This window comes from Octopus sinensis, linkage group LG12 (assembly GCF_006345805.1).
Source record: "Octopus sinensis linkage group LG12, ASM634580v1, whole genome shotgun sequence".
Classification (NCBI taxonomy): Eukaryota; Metazoa; Mollusca; class Cephalopoda; order Octopoda; family Octopodidae; genus Octopus; species Octopus sinensis.
The window spans coordinates 51677475-51683707 of NC_043008.1; the positions used below are offsets into that span (position 1 = coordinate 51677475).

At 37.4% G+C, this 6233-nt stretch overlaps 1 protein-coding gene across 1 annotated transcript in view; it reads left to right on the plus strand.

Moving 5' to 3' along the window:
- Nucleotides 1-241: 241 nt before the first annotated feature.
- Nucleotides 242-6233, plus strand: part of LOC115217841 — a 153567-nt gene continuing 147575 nt past the window's right edge. The window contains exon 1 of the mRNA XM_036507773.1: nucleotides 242-822. The gene's annotated coding sequence lies outside the window, so the exon portion shown is untranslated. The remainder of the gene's footprint in view (nucleotides 823-6233) is intronic.

Genomic DNA, 6233 nt, shown 5'->3' on the forward strand with positions numbered 1-6233 from the left:
CTTTTGTGTATGTGTGCATGTGTATATGTGTGCATGTGTGCTTAGTAGCTGAGTATGAGTGAGTATATGAGTGTTTTAGTGTGAGTGTAAGTGTGAGTGTGGGTTAGTGTATAATTGTTTATGTTTGAATGTCATTGTTTGAGTGTGAGAATGTGCATGTGAGATATTGTTTTTGGTGTATGTATGTATTTGTTCATATATTTCTATCTATTTATATGTGTGTACAATCTGACAGTTCATCTCTAGAACAATTTATAAACAACATCCTACTTTCCTTTTTCCGTTTTGTGCTCTATGCCTTTTGTATTAAACATAATATGACAAATTCATAAGTAGCTGACTGTTGAATCAAGTGTTGCCTCACCTCAACTAACAAAATTTTGTTCTCACTCATTTGCAAACATTCACAATTAAATACAACTGCTTGACTGTCACTCTCTGTTTGTTTCTCTCTTAGTTTCAAAATTATCTCTTCTTTTCAAAAAATTTTCTATCATTATACTCTTTATCGTATTTTCAATTGATATCTACCTGCATATATTGCATATAAGTTATAACCAACAACTATATGAATTATAACTGCTCTAAAGTATTTTAGAGTGTGCTTCTTTCTGAATTTATGATCTTCTCACTAATTATACACACACACACAAACATATACATACATAGTTTATTAATGTATTCAAAGCTGAGAGAGAAAGAGACAGAAAGAGAACCACATGTATATATATGTATATATATCTTAACAAGTGCAGATTTACAAGATATATATAAAAAAGAGGGGAACAAGAAAGCAAGGGACAAATTGTTGGAGACAGAAATGTAAGTCATTGATCAACTTTTCTCAAATCATTTTCACTATTTATTTCTGTGTGTTTCTCCTTTCTTTATAATTTTGTAAATGCAGGTGTGGCCACTCAGAGTTCTAATGCCAAAGCAATTTTGCATATTTGTTACATATTTACCATGCACACTCATGGATATGGGTGTATATATTATATGTGCGCATGCATGTGTGTGTGTGTATTATATATATGTGTACATATATATATATATATATACATATATCTCCCTCTCTCTCTCTCTCTATATATATATATATATATCAAAATGTGACCTCGTGTGTACCGTTGGCGATTTTTTTCCTCTGTCTTCCCTTCTCTGGATCTTTCCTTCTCCTGTGTTTCCAACAAAGAGCTCCGCTCGAAACGTTAAACCCTCCTTCTTTCCTTCTTTCCTGAGCGTCCAATAATACTATATTTGTTCCACAGCCTCGTGTTGTTGGTTTTTTTTTGTGCTTTCTTGTTTGGATTAACTATATATATATATATATATATATATATATATATATACATCTATCTATCTATCTATCTGTCTCCCATTTATGCATGGGTGGGACACTTGACAGGAACTGGCCAGGTAGAAGACTATCCCAGGCTACAGTGTCTCTTTTAGCAGGGTTTTTTTATGGCTGGATGCCCTTCCTAAGACCAACCCCTCTGCAGAGTTGACTCAGTGCTTTTTACGTGACATGCTAGTTCCATTTCCTCAGCATTCCCAGCCCACATGTCACTATCATGTAGCATTGCTATTTCGACAGAAGTATTATACAATCTGTCTTTTACTCTGAGTGATTTGTTACCAGCTTATTGCATCCTGCTCTTAGCTGTGTAACTATACTTTGAGAACATGCTCTTCCACAGCTAATTTGGTAACCTAAGTAACAGAAGGTATCTTCTACCTCTAGGAACCCTCCAGGGCATTTGAGAAGTTTAATTCCCATGAGTTCTTAGTGTTTATTGCTCCTGTGCATCAGCTACATACAAAATTTACTTTCTCAGTTAACTTTCCTCTGAAACCACTGCATCTTTTATGTGACCATAGTTAACATTTGGCACACTGAATGCAACCTTTTTTACACATACATACAGACACACACATAAACACTAATTTTAGCATCTATTTCTCCATGCTTGGTTAGGCAAAGAAGGTTTCTCCAAGTGTGACCAATTAATGTGGTCCCTTGTCACCTTCTTGTCCCCAGTTTCCCTCTTTCTCACAACACCTTTTTATATGACTGTCCTTCTCCATACACATCAGCAGTACATACAAAATATTCTTCACTCATCTGCATTGCATCTGATTCCAGTTATGTTCCATTTATTTCTCTCCTCATTTGTTCTTCCTCGTTCATGCACTCTAGTATTACATGTACAATGAGGCATGCTCACCTCATTTCCTTCCAGTCTACATTTTACTCTGAGGGAAAAGCCCTTTATTGCCAGCAGAGATAAGAACTCCATGAACTTTTACCAGCCAGTCCATACCTTGGGTACTATGCTTCCTGAACATCAACCCATACCTCTACTAATTTAATTCTCTAGGTAACAAAAGCTATCAAGGACTTCTAGAGGGCGGTTTGGGTATTGGAGAGCATCCGTTTTGCACATGCTCCAAGTAAATATTGCCTCGCTGCACCTGCCACATGCAAAATTCACCTTTGCTCTTACTCTTCATGTGAACCCATTACTCCTATTGTGCATCCATAGTGTCCACTGGGTACACTGCATGATGGAATTCTTACATATTCCTTTTCTACACAATATACATACATATTTATATATATATGTGTGTGTGTGTGTGTGTGTGTGTGTGTGTATGAGCAAAAAAAACATTCAAATGTTTACATCCAAAATACGATGTTACTATTGTTAATAACCATCAATGTCAAATATATATCACCATCATCATCATCATCATCATCATCATCATCATCATCATCATTATCATCATCATCGATTAATGTCCGTTTTCCATGCTGGCATGTGTTGGACGGTTTGACTGATGTCTGGAGAGCCAGCAGCTGCATCAGCCTCCAATCTAGTCTGGCAGAGCTGGATATCCTTCCTAACAATAACCACTCTGAGTATGTAGGAGATGCTTTTTATGCATCACCAACACAGGAGCCAGTAAGGCGGGTCTGGTAACGATCTTGTTCAGATGATGCTTTTTACATGCCACCGACACAGGAGCCAGTCAGGGTGTACTGGCATCGGTCACAATTAGTTGGTACTTTTTATGTGCCACCAATACTGGAGCCAGTAAGGTGGGCCTGGCAATGAACATGTTTGGATACTGCTTTATATGTGTCACTGGCACAAGGTCCAGTCAGGTGGACCTGGCATCAACCACGTTTGGATAGTGCTTTTTACATGCCATCGGCACAGGAGCCAGCCTGGGGCACCCACCCGAGCTACGATAGTGGTTTTACTTGACTCAACAGGTCTTCTCAAGAATATCATATCACCCAGTGTATCAAGAATATTCTTAACCAGGCAGGACATGTGTGGCTGTGATCTCACTTTAGTTGCTGGGTCTTTTCTATTACAGCATATCTCCAAAGGTCTCAGTCTCCTATCATTGCCTCTGTGAGGCCCAATGATCAAAGGTGATGCTTCACCACCTCATCCCATGTCATCCTGGGTCTACCTCTTCCACATGTTCCTTCAAAAGTTAGGGTGTGGCACTTCCTCACACAGCTCTCCTCATCCACACACAACACATGACCACACCAGCATAGTCGTCTCTCTTGCACACCACATTTGATACTTCTTAGGCCCAACTTTTCTCTCAGGGTGTTTACACTCTCTCTCTCTCGCTCTCTCTCTATATATATATTATTGTGTCATTCTCTTTTAGTAGTGCCTTATTACTTAACACACTCACTGGTTCAATTTCCACTCATTTCCTTATATATATCAACTAATATGTTACCTTTCAACTTTCTACACACACACACACACACGCCTGAAGGGTGACTTCAATGCTAGAGACATAGCTGTAAATCTCATAGGAAGCTGTAAATCAAACTAGAAACTAGCTGTATGTCTATCGGCAGAGCTGGCAGGAAGCGATCCAAGGGTTGATACACTGTTAGAGAGATGGAATTCACGTTCCATGTTGAATGAACAACAAGTTAATGGGAAATGAGTTTTAGGTATGGGTGTGAGTGAAGTATAGGTATTGAGTGTATGAGTGTGGGTGTGCAGGTATATGTTGGGTAGAATGTTTGGAATAGGGTATTGGATAATTAATACCAGAAAATATATATGCAATGAATGTGTCCGAGTCCATTACATTACTCATAGGAGAGGGCTGCTTTGCTGGGCCAATACTATGGCCGAAGGCCTGAAAGGTGCCCTCCTCAGGGGCCATTCTGAATACCGCTTGATGGGCTGCTTCAAAGTTAGTACATACATACATACATACATATATATATATATATGTGTGTGTGTGTGTGTGTGTGTATGTATATATAAAGTAAATCCCAAAAAGAAGAACAAACTCAAAAAACACAACAACGTGAGGATGTGGTACAAGTAAAGTATTAGCAGACGCTCGGGAAGAAAAGAAAGATGGTTTAACATTTCGAGCAGATAAGCGGTACCACTAGTAAAATGGAGAGAATTGACACAGACATATCAATAAAAAACATTCCCATACCACCCAAAAAGGAATACATGAAGGTTACCTTTTAAATGCATAATGCAATCAAGGTAAGAAATTGAAATGTACATAGGCAATATGAAATTGACTCTTATATAAATAAATTGATATTTTACTGTGTTAAAACTCTCCATTTTCTTTATGTTATATTACATGTATGTGTATATATACATACATATATATATACATACATATATATATATATATATATATATATAAACAATTTATAAGTAAGGACAAAAGAAAAAAATGTCTAATACCTAAATATGCCGAAAAAAGACACCACGTCAATAACCATGTAATTTATCACTACAATCATGTATTTCAAAGAAAGCCGACAGAAATTTCTAAAAAAAATTCCGTTATTACCATATCGGAGCCAATTTCAGAATTAGTTTATAAGAATCTTCTCTTCATCAGTGATAAATGCGGTGAAGAAATAAGTGAAATACTTACTTATACCCATGGAAGAAGCGAGCGGTGTCTTTTTTCGTCATATTTAGGCATTAGAAATTTTTTCTTTTACCCTTACTTTTAAATTGTTTATAAATTTAACCTTTAAAGGTATTTTTTGATATGCTGGCCATTGATAGAATTTTTTTCGAAAAAGTTTATCCTATATTAGATGTATATATATATATACTAGCAGTTTAGCCTGGCATTGTCCAGGATTAAGTTAGGATTATTAAGCTACTCAAGTGCTTTGTTTCAAACCAAACTAAGTTCCACCAACGTCAAATTTGAGCAAATTCCATTGAAATTGGTAAACCTTTGGCTGAAAATGGGTTGCAGACAATTTGATTGGGAAATCCCATAAGGAATCAGTTTATTGATTTTTTCCACTCATCGATTGTTTTTTTTTTTTTTTTGAGAACTTAAAGCATTCAAAGATCAAAGATCAAGACATGAGTCCTAAGTAACGTTGGCATCAAGTTTGAACAAAATGCATCAAAATTGGTAAAAGTTATGGCTGAAAATGGGGTGTAGGCAATTTTAGTAGGAAATCCTATAAGGAATCGTTTTATTGATTTTTCATCCTGATTGAATGGAGAACCCCATAAGGAATCAGTTTATTGATTTTTCACTCCAAATAGGACTTAACCAAACACAACATTGCTGATTCAAAAAAATCTATATACTTTAAAGTTAGTGTTCACACCCAACTCAGTTCTGCAGAATCAGTGTCATGAGGGGAACACATGGCTTGGGAGTTTGACTGGTAGAAGTGATCAGGTTGCACATGCCAGCCCTATCGAAACCCCCACCCCATCATCTAACCCCCTCCTTGGTCCATGGGTTAGGAACCCTTCCAGCAAGGAAAATAGAATACCCAAAAATGCTCCTGATCCTCTATGTCAGAAGAGGTTATGTTCGGATCATAACTAAGCCTTAACCTAAGCCTAAGCTAACCTAGTGAAAAGAGACTCAGGAGCCTCTAAAAGGCAGCGACTAATCCCAATCTAGTCCTAACCCCTCCTAGGGGTACTATCGGTCAAGGCTGCATCAAAGATATGCATTGGAGAAGGTTGCGTTGGAGATCTGCATCAAAGATCTGCATTGGAGAAGGTTGCATTGAAGGTTTGCACTGGATAAGGATACATTGAAGGTTTAAATTGGAGATCTGCTATGAAGAAGGTTGACTCAAATATTTGGATTGGAGAAGGTTGCATTAGGGATCTGCATTGGAGAAGGTTGATTCAAAGGTTTGTATTTGGGGATCCGGATTG